The sequence below is a fragment of the Natator depressus genome, chromosome 2 (assembly GCF_965152275.1).
Source record: "Natator depressus isolate rNatDep1 chromosome 2, rNatDep2.hap1, whole genome shotgun sequence".
NCBI lineage: Eukaryota > Metazoa > Chordata > Testudines > Cheloniidae > Natator > Natator depressus.
In genome coordinates, this window is record NC_134235.1 from 23,007,382 (window position 1) to 23,031,296 (window position 23,915).

Here is a 23,915-nt window from a genome sequence, read left to right on the forward strand (position 1 = left end):
AAGTGAATGGAAAATCTGGCCCTCAGAACGCTCCCCAAGAATATAAAAAGCAGATACTCAGAGGGCTGGAGTTTAATCTTGGCTCTACTGATGTAAATGGAATTATGCAGACTTTATGGAGTTGGAAACGAGGTCAGAATCTAGCCCACAGCCAGCTATTACGTTTCAGACCTGGCATAGTTGGCACACTCCCTTTCTTAGTTATTATAGTAATGGACACATTGATTATACACAAGAACATAAGAATGGCCATATTTGATCAGACCAATGGTCCATCTAGTCCAGTATCCTGTCTCCTCACAGTGGGTTGTGTCATTTGTATAGGATTAGATGTCAGTGGAGCACATGAGGTTTGATTTTGCCTCAAATAGAGCCCATCAAAAGGTTTATAATAATTCCATTGGTTCTTCTTATTTACATTAAAGAGGGAAAAAGTTCCACACTGAGCACTAGAACATTCCCTGAGAGGATAAAGATTGGGTGGGAGGATCTCTTAGAAGAACTAGATCATGTCCGCTACCTTTAGGAAGAACTACAGAAAGCTCCTCCCCCATCCCCTAAAAGAAACAATGAACAAACTAACCATCCTTTTAAAAATGATCCTATAGTGATTTGTAATAAAAACCGTGGACGAAGCTGGAAGACTCTACTTTGGAAAGGCATTTAACTCCCTCATCTCCCTCAGAGAAAACAAATCCATCAACTAGGATGAAAGCTCCAGATCTAATTTTCTGACAACGCCCTCATTTTCACTCTGTCCCATCTGTGGTTCAGAGGGAAAGGGGATCCTCATACACCCACCTTCAGAGAGTCGTCCTACAAGGTCCCTAAGATATTAACAACCAGCCATGTCAGCCCTTTAGCTCCAACTTGTCCTGGGCTACACTTGGGGGGTGGGGTTCAAATTAAGATACGCAACTTCATGTACACTATTCGCGTAGCTGAAGTCAAAGTATCTTAGTTCAATTTACCTGGCTGTCCTCATGGTGGCGAGTTGACCATGGCAGCTCCCCTGTCGACTCCACTTACTCCTCCTACCAAGGTGGAGTACAGGCGTCGATTCGGGGATCAATTTATCACGTCTAGACGAGACACAATAAATCGATCCCTGATAGATCGATCACTACTAGCTGATTTGGAATTCCTTAATAGAAATAAAATCTTAAGGGCCTGCGTCACTGAAGGCAGATGACCAATGCTCCCAAAAATGCAGTAAGTGAGAGGTGACCAGTGAGGGGTCATGGACAGCTTGCTACTCAGTTCAAGACAATCACAGAAGTTATCCTTCTTGAGGGTTTTTCCCTGGCATGGTTTATTCTAGGAGGGAGGAGATGGAAAAGCTGTGAGAAAGGAAAGGAAAAGGGGCATAGAGTAATGGACTGAAAGGGAAGGATTATAGAGCAGAAAGTAGAAAAGGAGATAAGAAGATTGTGGTGGGGCCCAGGACTTTCTACTATCCCTGATTCATGGCAAATTCGTGAGAGTTGCTACTTGCATGCATAAAGATAAGCATGTGTGTGTTTTCAGAATCATTTGGGTCTTAGCTTATGATATTGAAAAGCAGAGGTAGGTACCATAGGAAACACACTAGCAAAAGAATAAATCCCAAGAAGTTTATTGTCTGGCATTGAACTAATGATTCTTTAATATGCATTTATATACATGGGTGGATATACATTTAGATATATATCTATATTTATAAATATTTAGACTTATAGGTGTCTGTGATGCATATACAACGAACATATAGCTAAATGCACATCAAATACGTATACTGTACCTAAATATTTATCATATATATTTAGTCTATATCTCTCTGTTTGATAACTGTGAGCATTTCCCCATGGCTCTAGTTAGTTGGTTGTTGTGCATATTAGAGCCCAATGAAGGGACTGTCTGAAACAAGGTAAAAATATTCAAAGTAATACTCTGTTTATAAAGAAGAAAATGGTTGAAGGTTTTTTAACAACCATTAAGATATCTGTGCGTGGCTTTTTTTTTTTTTTATCTTTGAATGGTTTTCCACTTACCAGAATGATTCTACATAGGAATGTTGTAAGTGTTAGTGTTATGCTTGTATTTGATCTATCTGGGATGAAGGTCAGTTAAACAATAAACCAATAAAAATCCTATTTTGTGTTAATTTACAGAGCAGTAATTGACTACTATGAGGATAATTCCAAACTAGAGTTATGTACTAGAAATGTAAATTCTGGCAAGCTCTCCCTTCTCAACGCTGGCACATAAACTTACTGCATACATCTGGTAGGGCTGGTAGACATGCTGCATTGATATAATTTGTGAATTATTGAAATGAAGGAGCCATTATGGTCTTAATATGTCAAGGCTACTGGGAAACTTCATAGTAAGTGAATTACTGACTTGGAGAGTTCTATTTGCACTAACTGCACATAGTAACAAAAACCTGAAAGAATTTGTTATGACTGGTTGTTTCTGTAGATGTGCAGCAACTGCAGTTATAACTGGAATAATTTAACCATTGTGGGCTTGAGTGTGACTATGGCACAGCGCAGCGTAAGGGGCAGTGCATGAGCTGCATTGCCCCGGAGGGCCGAGTCGGCGTACTCCCCTACCCCCATGTCTAGCTGGCAGATTGGGTTGGGAGGGCAGAGTCATGGTTCAAAAAAGAACTAGATAAGCTCATGGAGGATAGGTCCATCAGTGGCTATTAGCCAGGATGGAGAGGGATGGTGTCCCTAGGCTCTGTTTGCCAGAAGTTGGGAATGGGCGACGGGATGGATCACTTGATGGTTACCTGTTCTGTTCATTCCCTCAGGGGCACCTGGCATTGGCCACCGTCGGAAGACAGGATACTGGGCTAGATGGACCTTTGGTTGGACCCAGTGTGTCTGTTCTTCTATTCCTGCTCCTCACCCACTCACTTATGGGGGGAGCATTGGGCACACAGCCCCTGTCTCATTGGGCAGGTCTAATGCAGTTGTTCAGGGGACTTGGAGGTCCAGGTTTTCTTTCCCCCACTGCCCTGCATGGCTGTATTAGACCCAGTCAAAATCAAGCTCTTTATTTTTGAAGGGCTGGTGTTTTTGCATAGTCCTTGTAGGTAGCTGCCTAGGGTTCAGAGTTTGTAGGAGTGCCTCCAGCCTGGTTGCTTCCTCATCTCACAGCAGCTGGGGGAGACACCATTGCAGCTGTGGCCTCTTCAAGGGTTCCCCGCCCCCATCGGCAGCAGTGGTTAGGAGCTGCCATCGCAGCATAGCTTCAGCCCAGTTTTCAAGAAACTTTGGTCCCTTGCCGGTATCCCTCTCTCCCCACCACCCCTGCCTTCCATGCCAGCAGCATTACATTACACTAACACAGCTCCTGATGAGCTGCCAACCCCCTTCTGAAAACAGGTCATGGGGGAGGTGCTTAGGAGGGCAAAATGTCCACTGCTGTAGCATGCGCACCAAGGATACATCTACACTGCATGCTTCCCTTGGCAACGCGTAGAGAACCTACATGAGTAGCAGTGTAGACAGTGAGGCTCAGAGTAGGTGAGTAGAGTAAAGACACTCCTGAGTACACACACTACACCCTAGACAACTCATGCCTCATGCCATACTTGTGGGGGAGCCTCAATCTAAAGGGGAGGACACATGACTGCTCCATGTGTATCCTCAGCCCTACGACCACCCTGCTCTGTGCCTAGCCTGGGGCCACCACATTCTCCCCACCCCACCAGAGTTACCTGTTGGACAGAGGGGGCTCCATCCTCCCTCTGTACCTCCCGTCTCTGGCATGTTCCGCTGCTTTCCCTGGCAGCTGGGCCCAGGGGGCGACCAGGATGGAATCGCTTCTCACGTGGTTGTGAGTAAATCACCTAATGCAAAAAAAAAAGCAAAAGTTTTTAGTTCACAGTGAACTAAATCCTGCAATCTTTACTCAGACTGTTTTCAGGCAAAACTGCCATTAACTTCAACCAGCATTTTCCCCATATAAAGATTCCTGCATTTTTTCCTGATGTAAACTAATATCCTTTATCTTCGGGGTGGGACAGGGGAGAACAAAAAATAAAACCTCCAATCAAAACAAAAACCGCAAACTATTAGAAAGTTAGAAAGCCATGGAAATGCCATAAACATGCTATTGCTTAAGTAAAATAACAAGCACAGTCCTGTATGCATCATATATTTTCTGGGGATTGTTCCATAATATTTTATAACTTGGACTGTTTATTATGAAAACCAAAGAATTGTTTCTTATAAATTCATCTCCTCCTGCTGCTTATTTGGCCATCTGAACTAATCATCTTCTTTGGATCATAATCACCAGCAGCTAACAACCAATTGTTATATTAGAAAGAGAGCTATTATTTCGGGCTGGAAATAAACAGAAGCAAATGTATTTATTTATATGGATTTATAACATGTACACTGTCCGAGGTGTCTTTGGATGCTCATGTGTTTTTATTATCTTGTGCGCGCTAATTGCCTCCTTTTTTAAAGGGAAAAGAGCGTTTCCCAAAACAAAACAAACCCCATGGCCACCCCACAGCCCTGTTTGGAGTAGCCACCATTGTCATCTAAGGATGTAGAATATGGATATATAGACACTAGGCCATCCTCCATCTTAGAAGGTGGGGTTCTGAACTGAGGAGTCAGAGCAGAGAGTGGCAGTCTGCATCATAGGCAGGCTCTGGCTTCTGTATTATGTAAAATACTGGAATAAAAGTAATATGATATATACAAGTTCTTGTTGCCGTGACTCCCATCTAGTGCTAGCTGGGCTACCCTTGGGTGTGCTTTTTTCTCTTCTTCACACACCATACTAATAGCAGCAGCTGTACCAGACCTTTTGTGGCAAGAATGTAAATAATGACTTTAATACAGGAAAAGAGACATGAAACAAAGGCAAAAATATAAGCACAAGATGAAACCAACCAACAAAACAAGGAGTGATTCCTATAAGACTTTGTGAGAAAGAATAAATAACAAGTGACACCATGGGAGAATTCAGCTCCTGAGCTTCCTATCTGGCCTATAGCTTCATTAGCCTTTTAGACAATGTGGTACTTCGTGTTCACATTCCCACACCAGAGAAGGTGTGGTACTAGACACAAAAGGACTGATCCATCTCTTATGGAAGTCAATGGAAGTCTTTCCATTGGTAGGAGTTGGAATGAGGCCCCAAAAGTGGACACTATGATAGCTATCTCTTTGTCTTTTGATGTATTTATAGAACATCAATCACCAGGATATTTCGAATACAAACATTTTAAGTATAATCTTGGTTAGGTCTTGTGTGATGGATTTCCAAAGCAGGAGACAACAACTCCCATCAGCCCTTGGGTTGCCAACCCTCCAGGGTTGTCCTGGAGTCTCCAGGAGTTAAAGATTCATCTTTAATTAAAGATTATGTCATGTAATGAAACCTCCAGGAATACATCCAACCAAAATTGGCATCCCTAGTCAACCCCTTTCCCACAGCTCCTCTCTTTCCCTTGGCCAAGTAAGGGGAAAGATTCTGAACGAGGAAGTGCCGGGCTCTGTTTGGAAGTGGAAGCAGCAGCTGCATGGCAGCAGGGTGCTGGAGAGAATCTGGAGGCAGGAACAGATGCACAGCCATGTGCAGAACAGGCTATGAGTGCTGGGCATTACTGCTGGGTGCAGGTCTGTGTGGGATTTACTGCTGAAGCACCTACAGTGCTTGCTTTTGAGATGTAGTGCACCGGGCACGCTACTGGCACCTTAGGGGGTTGGGATGCAGAGTAACCCAATAATTACATTGTGTTCTCTGCTCCACCCCCAAGAAAATTCAGTGCTACTGCAGGTATCACCATGGGCACAGCTTGAATTGGATTCTATGACTCAGCACATTTTTAAGGCTGTGATCTTGTTCTGTAGAATTTCAGCTTTCATTAGAAATAGCCTTTTTAGCCTAAATAGTTTTTAGCCCTCATGGTTGCAGAGAAAACCTTCTAAACATGGACCAAGTGTGACCAATTAGACATCAGAGGTGTGAACTGACCCATCTAGCTCAATTGAATGTTAACTTAAAAGCCCAAGTTGATTTTAAAATGCCACCCACCTCTATCAATGGGTGAGGGAAATTGAAGGGGCCGGCGGTGAAAGGGAGACAGTCCCAGTAGCAAGGGAGGGAGACCCCTACCTAGGGACAATAGGTAGCTCCTCCCTCTGTGAGTCTCTGGCACCCATTGGCCAGCTGGGAGAGAGGGGTGCTGATTGGCCAGCATTCCCCAGGTCCCAGGATTTAGCCCAGTGCAGGAGCCATGTGGAGCCTCTTTTGGCTCTTTTCCAGCAGCCCAACCCTACCTATGGGAACGTGGCCTGACAGAGGCTGCAGGTTTAGCTGATTGCCTGTTTAGGAGGCCAAGAAGAAATTTATTCTCCCATTGGCCAACTGGCAGAGGACCAGGGAGTTTTTTGCCTTCCTCACAGCATCTTCAAGCCACAGTTGGTTAAATAGGAACGCTCTTAGTACCTAACTGAGGTACTGGGGTTATGTTGTTTATTCAGCGCAACTTGTTTCCAATGTGGCTAAGACAATAAACTGAATGGTTCCCCAACATAGGTGATGTGTAGGGGGGCATGCGGGGTTAAGATCCCCCCTAGATTTCTGCTTGGCCTGCCGGGGGGTGGGGAGCCAGCAGCTTCTGCTCCCCGCCCTGGGTCTGGCTGCCAGGGACAGGGACCGAGCGAGTCCTCTCTTCCCCTCCCCGCCCCCCCAGGCACGATTCCAGCTTGCTCAGTCCCTGTTCCCAGCAGCCAGGCCCAGGCAGGGAGTGGAAGCTGCCGCCTCCCCAGCCGGGCTCTCTCAGGCACTGCACACAGCAGCTACCCTGAGCAGCCACCTTCAGCCATGTGATAAGTGGCTCCATCCCACTCCTTGTCCAGGCCCAGCTGACAGGAATGGGGCCAAATGTACCAGGGGGAGGAGGCAGAGCAGGAGAAGGACAGATTTCCCCCCCCACCCAGCAGGAAATGTGGGATGGGGAGAGTGCAGCAGTCCCTGAGCTGGGCACACAGTGGAGGGTCGCTGGGGAAGGCACAGGGAGCAGGTTCCCTGGCCTCTGCTTAGTCGGGGCTGGGGCTGGCTCCCGCTGAGCCCAGAGAGACGTGCTCCCTGCTTCTGTGTCCCCAGCCCCCCCAGGAGCCAGTGACATTGGCTGCCCTGGCTCAGGGAGGTGGGGCTGGAAGTTCCTCCTAGAAGAGAATGTGGGGCTGTCACGTGTCCTTCCCTTTACAGGGTCCCCACCACCAAGTATCAGGAGTCATGAGTCCTCTGTGTTCCCAGAGGTAAAAGACTTGGGATTTTGGTGATGGACCTTGGGTTCATGTGATAGGATCATACCCTGTGATCTTTGCAGACCTAGCTCAGACCTTGTGGCCCTCACAGGCTGAGGTCCCCATCTTGCTGCACCCTCTGTCCCCCTTGCAGTGAGGAGGATGCTAAGAATTAAAGAGCAGAGTCCTAGGGGGTAGGCTGAGGAGAGCCACCCTGCATCATGGGTTACATGGTAAGCAGCTCTGTAGCCCCTGCACTGAAACCAATTAAATGCCTGGTATAGGAGAGCATGGGTGATGGGCAGGTAGCACCCCTCCCCTGCGTTAAAGTTTTATACAAGTTGCAGCCTGACACTTAATTCCATGAGTCTGTCCTCATTTTGCTGCTGTGTCTACATCAATGTCTCTGAACTTGGCTTGGGGGCAGAAACAGGGAGGGCATTGCTTCAGCAAATTGAGCCCTGCCCATGGGTTAGGAGTAGAGGGAATTGTGTGGCCCATCCACCATGATACCAACACTCATGTGCAATAGATACGTATATTTATGAGGATTCCAATGTCCAGTTCCTGTGTACACCATAAATATAGATGCTTTCATTTTATAATTGAATTGGACCTTAATATTACCAGGGCATTACAGTCCAGGAGGCTGCAGTTCTGGAATATTGTGAAGAATATTCTTAAACCTTACTGGTTGTTTTGCTTGCACAAAGGTTTTTAAATGGGTGCAGATTTTTCAGAAAGAAAACAGAGACAGAGAAAAAGACAGAGTTTCCAGCAATTAGAACAAGCCCTCTCTCTAGCCTTTGGCATTGACCTTGAACCTTCAATAACTAACAGGCCACATCTGTCCAAAATAAACAGAATTTAGCATGAACACTGGTGCTGGGTGGCAGGCGATGCAATGCTTGCCAGCATAGTCCTAGGAAAAGCCAACCATTCAGACAATGATGAGGCGCAGTTAAAGATGACTTTTTAATTGTGTGTAGCATGAAACTACATTTACGTGAAGGAAAAACTTAGCATAATGGGCATAGAATCACAGAAAGGACTGAAAAAGACCTCGAGAGGTCATCTAATCCAGTCCCCTGCTCTCAAGGCAGGACTAAGTATTATCTAGATCATTCCTGACGGGTGTTTGTCTAACCTGCTCTTAAAAACCTCCAATGACGGTGATTCCACAACCTCTCTTGGAAATTTATTCCACTGCTCAACTACTCTCATCGTTAGGAAGTTTTTCCTCATGTCCAACCTACACTTGCTGCAATTTAAGCCCGTTGCTTCTTCTCCTATCCTCTGAGGCTATTCCCCTTCCTACTTGTAACAACCGTTTATGTACTTGAAAACTGTTATCATCTTCCCTCTCTGTTGTCTCTTCTCCAGACTAAATAAAGCTAGTTTTTTCAATCTTTCCTCATAGACCTTTAATCATTTTTGTTGCTGCCCTCTGGACTTTCTCCAATTTGTCCATATCTTTCCTGAAATGTGGTGCCCAGAACTAGACACAGTATTCCAGTTGAGGCCTTATCAGCATGAAGTAAAGCAAAATAATGACTTCTCATGTCTTGCTTACAACACTCCTGCTAATACTTCTCAGAATGATGTTTGCTTTTTTTGAAACAGGGTTACACTGTTGACTCATATTTAGCTTAACACATTTATTTGGGCATAAACTTTCGTGGGCTAAAACCCACTTCATCAGATGCATGGAATGGAAAATACAGTAGCAGGTATATTTATACATAGTACATGAAAAGATGGGAGTTGCCTTACCAGGTGGGGGGTCAGCCTAACGAGAATTCAATTAACAGTAGAATACCAAGGGAGGAAAAATCACTTTTGTAGTGGTAATAAGGATGGCCCGTTTCAAACAGTTCAAAGTCTTTGTCTTCCAGATGTGTTTCTAGGTGTTGAGTTGTGGGTGGAGTGAGGCCATGTGATGATCTCACTTTCCCTTTTTTGTAGTTTCTTCCAGCTTCCTGGAAAGATCTATGTTTGTGACCTGGGGGGGGGTCTGCCCCTACTGGTCAAGCATTCTCCATTGTCTACATGTTCTCTCTGGGAAGTCTCCCTTGTATACAGATCCTGGGATAGTAGATTCTTTCTTTGATGGGTGTTGATCAGCCATTAATTGCTGTCTGGCTACTCTACTGTTGTACCTGAAAGGCTGGTTGTGGGTGTTCCCACATCATACCTTCACATACAATGATAGCACATACAATCCAACAGGATATTAATGGTCAACAGATCAAAACTTTTAAAATGATACCTCACAAGGCATATTTTGTACAAACCATATCATTATATGACAGTGGTGAATATGGGGTGCTGCTTTGAGATACAGTGCCACAATCACCTTATTATCTTCTAGGTGTTTGCAAATTGATTGTTTGATTATTTGCTCCATTATCTTTCCGGTCTATAATTTCCTGGGTTGTTCTCATTCCCCTTTTTATAGATTGATACTATATTTCCCTTTTCCACTCCTCTGGAATCTCTCCGGTCTTCCATGACTTTTCAAAGTTAATTCCTAATGGCTCAGATATCTCCGCAGTTAGCTCCTTGAGTATTTCAGGGTATATTTCATCAGGCCCTTATTTTCACTCATGTTCACTACATTAAATGTCCAATCTCTACTAAACTTTTTGGTGAAAAATGAAACAAAAAGATTGTTTAGCACTTCTGCCATTTCCACATTTTCTATTATTGTTTTCCCTCCCTCACTAAATAACAGCCCTACCCTGTCCTTGGTCTTCCTCTTGCTTCTAATGTATTTGTTATCCTCTAGCTAGTTTAATCCCATTTTGCGCCTTGGCCTTTTAAATTTTGTTCCTACATACTTGTGTTGTTTGTTTATATTCATCCTTTGTACTTTGTCCTAGTTTTCACTTTTTGTAGGACTCTTTTTTGATTTTCAGATAATTGAAGATCTCCTGATTAAGCCAGGGTGGTCTTTTGCCACACTTCCTATCTTTCCTATTCAGTGGGTTAGTTTGCTCTTTTGTCCTTAATAATGTCTCTTTGAAAAACTGCCCACACTCTTGAACTGTTTTTCCCCTTAGACTTGCTTCCCATAGGATCTTACCTAACAATTCCCTGAGTTTGCTAAAGTCTGCCTTCTTGAAATTCGTTATCTTTATTGTGCTGTTTTCCTTTCTACCTTTCCTTAGAATCATGAACTCTACCCTTTCATGATTACTTTCACCCAAGCTACTGTCCACTTTCAAATTCTCAAGAAGTTCCTCCCTATTTGTCAAAATCAAATGTAGAACAGCCTCTACCTTAGTAGCTTTCTCCACATTCTGAAATAAAAAAAATGTTTCCAATACATTCCAAGAACTTGTTCGATAATTTGTGCCCTGCTGTATTATTTTGCCAACAGATATTTGGGTAGTTGAAGTCCCCGATCACCACCAAGTCCTGAGCTTTGGATGATGTTGTCAGGTTTTTTTAAAGCCTCATCCACCTCTTTTTCCTCATTAGGTGGTCTGTAGTAGATCCCTACAATGACATCACCCTTGTTTTTTACCATTTTTATCCTTACCCAGAGACTTTCAACATCTGTCTCCTATTTCCATCTCAAACTCAGTCCAAGTGTGTACATCTTTGATATATATGGCAACACCTCCTCCCTATCTTTCCTGAGCAAGCTGTAGCCTTCTATAGCAATATTCCAGTCATGTGTATTATCCTACCAAATCTCTGATGTCAACTATGTCATAGTTGTGTTTATGCATTAGCATTTCTAGTTCTTCCTGCTTATTCCCCCTGCTTCTCGCATTAGTGTATAGGTGTCTAAGATATTGATTGATTTCCCCCCTATATTCCCTCTTGTCTCTCCCTTATCCCTGCTATAATGGTCCATGCTCTCCCCTGATTCTGACTCTTCTCCCAGGTCTCCGTGCTTTTATTGTGATTGCTCTGCATGTATTTAGAAAAAGCCTCTCTGTTATTTTGTTAGGAACTCAAACCCATGTAGCCTCTATAGCACGTTCATTGTAAGCTGCAGTAGGACTTTTGTTTATTAAAGTAATTTCATGGTCAGCAATTGTTTCAGCAACTCTGAGAGGATCTTTTCATTTCATCCATCATCTGAGTACTTGGAATCAAGCCAAGTGGGTTTTAAATCTTTCTAGTTTTGTTGACAGTTTATGTAAGTACTAGCTCTGTTATGAAACATAAACGTGCCATTCATCACTCATCAGACTACAATTTCATTTTTATCTAGGCAGCTTGCTCTGGCTTTCTCTTCATTGCATTTCACTTCATTCTCCTGCATGCATATGGCCCTCTAGTTAGTATTAATGTCCCACAGCATCTTGCACTGATGGTGGGGATCAGGGACATGCTGGCTTCCTTACAAGAAAGTTGTGTAATGCAGATCACTTACCTTGCTTGCTCTGCAATATCAACTCGCTCTGCCAACTTGCAAATTCATTATTCACCATGTTTTATTGCAATTGTTGTTATGATTATGAATCTACTAAAAGAGAAAATCCGAAGCATAACTTTGTGCCATTCATTTATTTTTCTCTTATGAATGAAATTTGCCAGGGTCAAGGATTATGAAACACTTGCACACAATGCAAACATTAATAAAGTGAAATTATGATACTTAGCATTTACAGAATATTTTATCTGCAGTATTGTTGTAGCTGTGTAGGTCTCAGAATACGAGATAGACATGGTAGTTGAGGTAATATCTTTTATTGACCAGCTACAACAGATGCAAAACCTGCAGACATATCTCCACTGTGACGATGATCAATTCCTCACATAACACACCTTTCAAGATTCATATTCCTACACGTGCTTATCATAACATGGGGTGTACCTCCTCCAGCGCATCGGATGCTACAAGGACCACTATGTGGGTGAAGACGATCACTATGCTCTCAAATGAACTCACAGAAAAATGATAAAAAACAAAAACACCATATTACCCATGGGTGAACACTTTTCACAAAGTGATCACTGCCTACCTGATCTGTCAATGCTTGTCCTCGAAGGAAACCTGCACAACACCTTAAAAAGGCGAGCGTGGGAACTTAAATTTTATATCTCTTTTGCTATGTCTGCTCTAGAAACGCTATAGTGGCACAGCTGCAGCACTGGGGCTGTGCTGTTGTAGTGGTTTAGTATAGACACTATCTACGCTGACGGGAGGGGTTCTCCTAGCAGGTTAGGTAATCCATCTGCCCAAGAGGTGGTAGTTAGGTTGATGGAAGGATTCATCTTTTGACCTAGCACTGTCTACACTGCGGGTTAGGTCAGCAAAGCTATGTATCTTAGGGATGTGGAAGTTCCCAGTGTAGACCATCCCTTAGTCACCAAAAGCCATGGACTTAATAGGGACAATGGTTTTATGGATCATTACAACAATTTGTAACACACCATGCTGTCTGCTACACTTAATTGCCCACTTCAAATCCTTTATGCATAACAATCTAACCTCAATTGCCTATATCATTTCAGGTGACCATCTCCCCCATTACGCCTTCTGCTTAATAATCTAGCCCAATTTATGTTTAACTCAGGCCTGGCCTACACTAAAAAAGTTAGGTCAAACCCAGCCACAATGCTCAGGGGTGTGAAAAATCCATATCCGTGAGTGATGTAGTTAAGTCAGTCTAACCCCTAGTGTAGACAACTCTAGGTCTCCAGAAGAATTCTTCCATCAACTCACCTGCTGCCTCTCAGGGAGGTGGATTACCTACCCTAAAGGGAGAACCCCTCCCATTGGTGTAGGTAGTGTCTACACTAAAGTGCTACAGTGGAGTGGCTGCAGCTTTGCTGCTGTAGTGTTACAACTGTAGACAAGTCCTTGTGCACCCTCCTTCCTTTCCCAGACCTGAAGAAGAGCTCCATGTAGCTTGAAAGATTATACCTTCCACCAACAGAAGTTGGTCCAATAAAAGATATTACATCACCTAGAATATTTTATATCATATGTAAAATATCTTTTACATTTTTATATATAAAGTGTAAATAATCAGTCCTCTGAAAAACCTCTGTGAACTAAGTAGGTATTTATTATCATGACCGTTTTACTGATGGAGAAACTCAGATACAGAGGTTAAGCATATATAGTCACTGTAATACAGTAAGATGTAATGGCAGTTAGGTGCCTATATACTTTTGAGGAGCTGGGCCTTAGTTACTTATTACTGCTGGTCAGGAATTTTCTGTTGAAATAATTTTCCAATGATTTTGGAAAATGATTTTCCAGAAAATCAAAATTTTTCATGGGAAAATATTGATTTTTTTGCTGAAAAATTTTCATTTTCTGATTTGAAAATCTAAATGAAATTTTTTGTTTTGGGTTGGTTTGACACAAGATATTTCATTTTCTTGTTCTGATCCCAAATGTCTTGTTTCAGATAAGTTTTACAGACCATTACACTGTGGTTCCCTATCAGTGCATTGCCTTATGGGAGTTGAAGTTCACACCCTCATTCTTGTCCTATGGACCAAGCTCCTTGGAGGACTACATTTCCCATAATGCAGTGCATATTTTCTTCTGATCAAACTCTTCATAGTGGATCAAGGGGGTCACATGACTCTGGATGCATCATTGGAGATGTAGTCTGGTCAGAGACCTTAGTCCAAAGGAGAGAATGGGAGCATCAGGTTCCCGAACTATAACTTACATTAAACAATGGGATATTGCATTTTAATGTTGAAGTGACTTGAAACAAAGTGTTTCAGGTCATTTCAAAACCCCTCTCCCTCCAAAAACACTTACATTTCAGGAATATCTAAATGCTTCATTTTGATTGAAAATGTTGAAATGAAACATTTTGACATTTCCAAACTGAAATTTCTGTTCCACGAAAACTTTTGAAATTTCCATTTTTCTTCCTGATTTGGGATGAAAACAGATGAGGAAATGTCAACATTTCCCACAGACTGGAAATCCCAAATTTCGCTGTTCTTTAATACTTATACATGGCCACACACTGATTCAATATCCGAGTCAGGACTATTCTTATTCCTTGTTGTTTGTATTCCTATGGCCGGAGTCCCAGTCCTGGACCAGGACCCCATTGTGTTAGGTGCTGTACAAACACAGAACAAAAAATGGGCTCTGCCCCAAATATCTTACAATTTAAGAAGGAGACAAGAGACAGATGCATACAGGCAGATGGGGGAGTACAAGGAAACAAGTAATTCCTGTCTCCTAGGTCTCCGCAAAGGCCAAATCAGTCACAATATGTTTCTCTGCAGTGATGATTAAAGATCAGACAGATTATTAGTATTATACAATAGAATTGATGCCAAGTACCTGATTTCAAGCAGATGAACTTTGAACATGGTTTATGATCAGATTATTATCTTGTTAAAACAATGTGCCGACTCTTTGTGAGAAAATTCTTTTATGGGAAACACAATCATGGGTCATACAGTAGAAGATCACCCAAGAAAACCATAATGTCTGTCAAGAAGCACGACAGCTATTCACGGGTAGAGTAGCTGAAGACTACTTTATACCAAATTTATATAAAAGGCACATTACCTAGGAATTGGGGTATGTCTAATAAAATGTCTCAAAAGTAGCAAACCTTTAAGGAAGCTTTATTGCCAATATTTTCCTGCAACAGAAATATCCTTCTAATTAGTTTATACACACTCTAATGCAGGGGTCAGCAACCTTTCAGAAGTGGTGTGCTGAGTCTTCATTTATTCACTCTAATTTAAGGTTTCACGTGCCAATAATACATTTTAACGTTTCTAGAAGGTCTCTCTCTATAAAATACAAGTATCCATTGGGAATAAACTCTGTGCATTAAAATGACAACAGTGGGACAATATAGAAAGTCATAGAATGATACAACAAAATACACTTATCTGGATTAATGTGCAATAATGTCCAGCTGTACAGTATACATGGAGCTCACAAGTGAATATTGCTGCACGGTGCATGTGGAGTACACTGACTGTAGCTTACAACTGGTAATCCCTGCTCTGTGCCAAGTCCTCCAGTTTCCCAGGGCCTGAGGCTGGGAAGACCTCACATCTTTGTTAATTGCAAGCAAAATAGATCTTACTTTGTGAGTGTGCCAAGGATACAGTAAGGCTGGGTTTCGTGCACTAAGGCCATTGGGTCTTCCAAATGGTGGTCAGACAGTGCACTAGGAGAGAAACCCATTTGAAAATGTTCGACTAACTATCTCTCTGTCCAGTAGTTGCGTGCCCCACCCTCATCACCATAATGTCTGAGCACCTCCCGTGTGCGAAGATGACAGAGTTCTTTCTTCCTTTCCTGCCACCAAGATGCAGAATTAAGCCTTACTTAAAAAAAAAATGAATGAATTAGTGTCCTTTAGAGCCGGGGAAAATATTTTTGGATGAAACTTTTTTATCCAAAAAAAATGCACATTAGGTTCAACAAAAACATTTTGCAAATTTGTATTCATTTTGGCAAGTTGTTCAGCCCCAAACTGTTTCTTGGCAATGTTGCGCTAGATTCACAAAACAGAGAATGAGGCAGGCCCTTTTACCCTATAGCCCAGAATTAGCACATTCACCTGGGTTATGGGAGATGCAAGAACTTGAACTGAGGTGTCCCACAGCTTAGGTGAGTATCCCAGCCACAAGGATATAGGTTGGGTCTCTCTGTCCCTCCTGTTGAAATTGTTCCACTTTGTATAAATAATTAAATATTCATTGAAGCATGGGCTGGAACCTAGGTTTCTCCCCTCCCAAATGAATGGTGTAATGCCAGGCTATAGAGTCGTTCTCACTCACTCTGGCCCAGGTGGAATGTTTCTCCCCTGTTATCATTGCTGATGTTTTTCTGTATTGTAACATAGGTCAGATGACGGCAGTTATGGCTGGCTGCAAATTAATGCTGACAGACCTCTTGCCTGGCTGGCTAGTACACACAGTAGGCTGCCTTTTCCCTACATTGGCCTGGCTTCACTTCTCCTAAACTGTAAATAAATTGTCTAAGAATCAAACTAACACAGCATCACATTACACTAGCTGGTGCAATGAAATGGGCTAAACCAGATGTGGACTGCCTAGACAATGTGGACAAAAATCAATTTCCTAAACCCAGAGTAGTCAGATGCTGTTCCCTTAGACAGGATCTGGAAATAAACTTGTGCTACTGATTAAGTTTTATTTATTCTAAATATTAACTGAGTTCCACTTAGAGTTATTTTGCTTTGGTGGGTTGTACACAGTGTGAGACACAGAGCTGCCCTGAAATAGCAGGTACTCCCACCTCCCACGACTCCGCCTTTGAGATGCCAGTTCTGTACAATTATAGAGTGCAAATCTCAAAGCACTGTGGAAGGGAAAGTCAGTATCATTATCTGCCTATTACAAATGGGGAAAATGAGGCACAGATAGATGACTTTCCTAAGAACTGGGAATAGAGCCCAGTCCTCTTGGCTGTCAGTTCGGGGCCCTATCCATTGACCTACAAAGAGCAGCTCTCTCTCTCTCTTAAAGCCAGGAAGCTCCTGATGAGTTCCCACCATGCTCTATGGCTCACATCCAGAATCCATACACTCTCTTTGGGCTAGAATTTATTTATTTATTGGCTCAAGAACAGACTTTTTTTCCAGCATGCTGCAGTTCCTACTCAATAGGTTCAGTTCGGATCAAAACCCAACAATGGATATGTGAGGTGATGAGTCATCCCTGAACTAGAACCTGATTAATCCACATGTGGCAATGAGTCATTTCTGTGTTAGGCTCCAGCCAATCCACAAGCCAGGAGCTGTTCTGGTGACTCTTAGGCAGGTATATAAGCCTCCACTTTGGCAGGTGGGCAGGAAGGAGAAGAAATAAAGGCTCTGCCTCCCAAAATGCTCTTTACCAGGCGTAAACTGTTGTGTTAATTTAGATGGAATAAATGAGCCAATGCGTTAAGGTAACTCAGTCATTGTCCAACATTAAATAGTATTAAACAAGGTTTGGGATTTGGTATACAGAAACCTCAGCCTGCTTATTACCAGGGCAAACACACCATTAAACTTCCTTTTAACCTTTTATTAAAGATACAAAAAAGAAGGGGGAAAAGTTGAGGCATTTGAAATGGAAAGCATTGTCAGGCTTTCATTTTAACAGCATTTCTTGCTCCCTTTCCCTTTAATTGGAGAGTTCCAGAAGGGAAAACGCCCGTTTTTGACAGTCTTTTAGATGGAGTCAAAGACGATAACTATCCTTTTGGGAAAAAGAGAGGAAGTTAGTTGAGATGAGCTGGAGCTGTTGCTGATGCTGTTGAGGTTCCTGTTTCATTTCAGGTGGTGTTTGGGATTCAGCTGGAGCTGGTGGGGGTGACTATCTCATCTGCTTCCCTCCTTAGCCAAGACCGGCCAGGACATCTCTCCAAGTTAGAAAGGCAAAGGCCTGGGGTCCCAGAAGATGGTGGGGGTGGCAGCCATGATGGGAAAGCTCGCTTCAGCCGCTTCTGTCTGTTCTTCCTCCCCCTCTGTTCTTTCTTTAAGGACCGACAAAGGGAATGATGGGTGAAATAGCCCATCCCCTTATTATTTTGCCCGCCAATATCTGACACACCAATTTTGGTTCATTAATCTCCGGTTCCACAGCTTCTGTTTTTTACTGAGCATGATTTCAACATAGTCCTTGAGTTATATCAACATGGACTTTTTGTTTGGACTAATTTAATCTGTCTGGTTCTTCTGCACCTGTTTATAATCATTACTGAAAGCCACTTGACTGACTTTGTTAGCATTTGTTATAGCTTAGTCTAATATTTTATGAACTTTCATATACTTCTTACAATGGAGCTTACAATTAAGGTAAATAAGGCCCAATTATCACAACAAAACCCAGTCTTAATTACTATCTCCCTGGTGCCGTGGGTTATCTCCTAGTCACGATCTTCTTCTCAGGCTGCTCCTGAGACAACACACCCACACTCATCGCCCCTTACTCTGGGCTCCTGGCAAAGCCACAATTGAGCCCACAGTATATAAATAGTTCTGGGTTGGAGCACAGTGTAATGAAATGGAAATGCAACTGGGAAGACAGCTAGACAAAATAAAATTGTCTCCTTGCGTGGCAATGATCAATTTCCACAAGAAATATTAAGAACATGACTTAGTGCCAAGGTTTATTTAGTCCAGGCATTCTCATGACATAATTTTTGGTGGCCACTCTGACAGTTTCCTGAAAAAATTAGGAAAAACAAATGAATATGTGCACGTACACATCCAAATCATTGTAATTTATATATCGCTAGCTAGTAAGTTGGCTGTGAAAATGATATTTGTATGTTTGTTAATATCACTTTTCACAGCATCCTTACTAGCCCAGACTTCTCAGCAGACTTGCTAGCTAGCTGGGAGGCTGTGAAAAGTGATATTAACAAACATACAGATATCACTTTTCACAGCAGACTTGGTAGATAGCTAGTAAATCTGCTATGAAGTCTGCGCTATTAGGTCTCAGGGCTCAACCATGGTACAAATCAAGCACTGGATGGGGGACCGACTGAGGCAGTGGGGGCCATGGGCGATTGGGGGTGGTGGTGGTGAGCCCTGCTGCCTCTGGGAAGGTGGGTCGGAAACTCACCAGCCATGTGCTCCTCCAACGTTGTGCCCCATGTGTCTCCAGATGTGGCACAAGGCGTTGACCCTTACCAGCGGCCCCAGCAACCAACACCAAGGCAGCACATCCAGGAGCAGCATGGAGGGGAAGGGCCAATGCTCCCTCCTTCCCCGGCATCACCACCCAGGAGGCTGTCATGGCCATAAGAAAAGCCACGGGTAGTATATTTCAGAAATGCTGATTTAGTCTAGCTGGTGAACTTTCTCTGGCCTATGTATATGAAGGGAGCAGGAATCTTGTGGTTCACACGTCCAGCTGGAACTCCGGCTAAAACCCAAAAAGTGTTAAGGAAGATCACATCCACAGATATTATTTGAGTTAAAAGCCAATTAGAAGTCTGTGTTATCTTACCCAGTTATTCTTTAGGAAAGAAGGAATAATGTGCACAGACAAAGCAGGAGACCGTGGAATTGCCACACATCTCAGAGAATTGCTATGTTTGGGCGAAAGTTTGCTACACAGAGTAGACCAAATATTTGTGTACATATTTTAGAATGCTGTGTGTTGTTTAGAATGTAGTGGTTAGCAGCAAGTCTCTGCCAGTAACCACACTGCGTGGTTGAGTACAGACCTGAAGCAATTTAATTAAAGCCGGTCGGGAATTTTTTGACGCTACTTTTTTTTTTTTTTTTTGGTCAGGAAATGCTGATTAGTTGAAATTGAAACATTTCTGATGAAACATTTTTCGTGTCAAGGGTGAAATTTCTCATCAAAACGCGAGTGAGACCCCAGAATTGCTAATAGCCTGCTGGCTAGAGTATGCACAATGGATGTGGGAAACCCCTATTCAAGCCGTGCTCTGCCAGATTCACAGCGGGGGTTTAAATTTGGGTCTCTTACATCCCAGCAAGTGCTTTTGCCACTGGACTATTGGTTACTCTGGATGCCTTCTCTTTTCTCTTTCTCTCTTGTTCCATATTGGAACAAAAACAAATTTCAAAACCTCAAAGCTTTTCTGGGAAGCCCTAACCTTAATTAGTTCATAATAAGGAAAATGGTTACTTGTGTGTTAAGAATCTAGGGCAAATAGCTGCAGTTTGATTTCCACTTAACTGCATAAATCATGCATGGCTGGCATTAATGAATTACACTTAGGGGGGGAAATACAATTTTGAAGCGCAGGCTCCAGGGGCCAATTTAAAGGTATGTATTTCCCTAAGCAGCACAGATAACCTATAAGCAGTTGAAGGGGAAAAACATCCTTTGTTGGCCTGAAGATGTATATTAACTGTATCAAATCACAAACTGATGTATTATATTATATCTTTGGTGGGGTCAGCTATCCTAAAGGCTGCTTATTTCATCTAGGTTTTTGTTTCCATCCTCTCATGCCTGGCCATCAGAGTATGTCTTAAGAGGGCTGAAAATATAGTGGCCACCAGACTTCTTTGCTTGTGTCTGCCGAGTGTTTAACGGAAGCTTCTTGAGGAAGGAGGTGAGGCATAAAGGACATGAGGGGTGAAGTAGTGGGAGAATATAAAGCAAAGCTAATAGGAACAGATGAGAATGGGGGATAAGGAGACAGAGATGATGGTGGAGAGTGGGTAGGTGAGGAAGCAGTGGGTAAAGAGGAAAGGAGAAAGCAGGAGCCAGTAAAAAACTCAGACAGAGTAAAAGAATGTGAACTGGGATATGAGAGAACAAAGATCTAGTAAGGGATCGGTGAAGGAAAAGAAGTGAGACCACCAAATTCTATTTACGTCGGGCTAGATTCTGAAAATCTCAGGTTGGGTTATTTTACTTGGCAAACAATCCCATGGAAATCAATTATAATGATTTATGTTATAGCGGCACCCGCCTGAGATTGGGCCTCCATTATGCTAGGCACTGTACGCACATTGTATGAAACCCTGAGAGCTTACAGTCTAAACAGAGAAGACTGACAAAACGTGGAACAGAAACAGGCCTAGAGGAGTGAAGCGATTTGCACGTGGTCACGTAGAAGGTAAGTGGCAGACCCTACAGTAGAGCTAGGTCTCCTAAGTTCCAGGCTAGTGTCCTTTCCATTAGACCATATTACCTCTCATGTGTCAATGTGGCTACCTACAATTTAGTGCTATTCAGTGACTAAGGCTATCAGAATCTGGCCTATTGTTTTAAAGGGAAATATACCCTCATCTCTAACTCCATAATTGAGGTTTTTGATCTGGAAACATGAAGGTTGTGTAGGTTATTTCTGACAACACTGACAGAAGTCGCTCCCAACCAAACAATTCCTTCAACCCAGATTATATAAACTACCCACAGCAGGGGTGCGGTGAATGGGTACAAGATGGGGTACAAATGGATGGAATAAGGACTGAGCAAAGGGACCACTGCTCTGAATTTCTTAGTGCTTTTGGTCAGTTTGCCTCAGATTCATGTCTGTTTTAGTGTTGTTTTTTTATTATTATTTAATTATGTTTAAAGAAAGTCACAAACTGCTGAGCAAATGTGTTGCTGGCAGCAAGACCGCTGAATAAGGGCTGAGTGCCTATCTTGCTCCCCTGTTGTTACATAGGAGGAAAGCCAAACAAATGCCTTGTAGACATGTTGACTTTGAGTGTGTGAAAAAAAGATAACATAACAATGTGTTTTCTTAAGACTTGTGATTTCCTATAATGGAAGTTGCCATGCTACACACTAAGCAGACCTGTTAGTGATATTTATGAACAAAGACTCTGAATGACCTTCCAAGCCAGCATGTCGCTTGCCATTCTTGTTACAGAGACAATAGATGGTTGCTGTATATGTTACTGTTATGTATGAAGAAAACAAATAACAGCCCGGCTGTTTGCTTGCACAGTATTATTCAATAAAAGAGAAAAGTGGAGCTGGTGGCGGCTATGATTGCAAGGTCAAGTTTTTCAAGAGTGGACATATCTTTCAGGTTGTTGTATAATCACCACATCATGATCCATTTTGGAGAAGTTTCAGGTTTAACATGAAGATAATTGGTTACATGCCAAACTACAATAATCCCCAGATTGTCAATCAGTTCCCATTTTCATCCCAAGCATACGCTTGTTTCTCAGATTGTAGGAAGAAAAGGAAAAAAAAATAAGGTGGTATTTCTTTTGAATGTTAACAGATTTATTTTGTAATAGAAATTGTAGTTAATCTCTTTTCTCCTCTGGTCCATGAGTGACACTGTCTGTATCACTAGTGTATATATTAAATGTCTGTCATATTTAAATAAAATATAGCTTGTTTCTGATCTCATTCGCTTTAGGCAGCTATACGCAATTGTAACTGCAATGACTTCATTTTGGCTACAGGTCAAGTACCACACTGACTTCAATGGAATTATTCTGAATTTGCACCAATAAAGTGCTTGAACTTTAAAGGGCAATTCAATGTTGAGAAATATTACCAGTTCCAGTAATGTTCTACAGTCTGCATTTAGAGAATCTCTCAAACCAGGACCTCTTTCAAAACTGAATGAACTCAGCGTGGTGACTATAAGAAGCCAGAGGAGGATTTGGCCATATGTATTTATGTGCCTGCATGTTTCTTGGGCCTTATTTTGGAGTGAGATAAAAATGCAATTGTCAAGCAACATGATTTACAAATATCTTGCACGTTCGTCTGGTTCCACAAACGAAATGAACTTACTCAAAGTATTGTGAAATTTTATTTGTTGGTACGCTGTCTTTCCATAGCTGTTAAGAACATTCTAGGCTCAGTTTAGCATCTTGATTGAGCAAGATACTACCCACTTGCTTAACATTAAGCACCTCACTAGATGATTTGCTGGATCAGATGTGCTTGATCAAGATTCTGGGCTAGATCACCGGTAAGTGTAAATCAGCACAGCTGTGTTTAAATTGCACCAGTAGTATTCTGGCCACCAGTATTTCTCATCCAGGTCAATATAATGATCCCCTTTGTAAATAATAGAGCAGTTTAGGAGATCTGATTATTCCTGAATCACAGTACCATTGGTGTGGGGATTGACTCCAGAATATTATTCTGTTTATCGATTATACTAGATCAGAACATAAGGGTATATCTACACAGCAGCTGGGAGCATGTCTTCCAGCCCAGGCAGACAGACTTGCACTTCAGATAGTGTGCTGAAAATAGCGGTGTGGACACGATGGCATAGCCAGCAGCTTGAGCTAGCCATCAGAGCTCCAATCCAGTGGCTTGGGTGGACTTGGACTTAGGTAGCTAATCTGAGTTGCTGGCTGTGCAGTAAGGTCTAGACTACTATTTTTAGTGTGCTCGCTCGAGCACAGCTAGTGCGAGTCTGTGTGCCTGGACTGGGAGGCATGCACCCTAGCTGCAGTGTAGAGATACCCTACAAGTCCCATGGGCTTCTCATACTGGATGGAAATAATTTTCTAGATCCCTTCCTTAGAGACAACTACCAGGCAAAGGAGGCCTGTCCTACCCACTTACCTGCCAACCTCCCTTTCTGTGACAACACCTAAAAGCCCAGTTGCGGTAGAGTGGCTGTGATATCTGCAATTAGCCTTTATACTAAATGTTCAGTCGACAGCCCTGGAGCTTACAATGATCTATTTGTTGGCAGAACATGGCTGACGGCAATGCTGTGTTTGATCTCAGAAATTAGTAGTGGTAGGGAATTGAGGTAGAGAGGCATAGCCCAAGAGCTCTCAAAGAAATGGAAAGGGGTAACAACCAATTAGAATCATAGAGTCATAGAATATCAGGGTTGGAAGGGACCTCAGGAGAACATCTAGTCCAACCCCCTGCTCAAAGCAGGACCAATTCCCAACTAAATGACCTAGCCATGGCTTTATCAAGCCTGACCTTAAAAACTTCTAAGGAAGGAGATTCCACCACCTCCCTAGGTAATGCATTCCAGTGTTTCACCACCCTCCTAGTAAAAAAGTTTTTCCTAATATCCAACCTAAACCTCCCCCACTGCAACTTGAGACCATTACTCCTTGTTCTGTCATCTGCTACCACTGAGCACAGTCTAGATCCATCCTCTTTGGAACCCCCTTTCAGTAGTTGAAAGCAGCTATCAAATCCCCCCTCATTCTTCTCTTCCGCAGACTAAACAATCCCAGTTCCCTCAGCCTCTCCTCATAAGTCATGTGCTCCAGTCCCCTA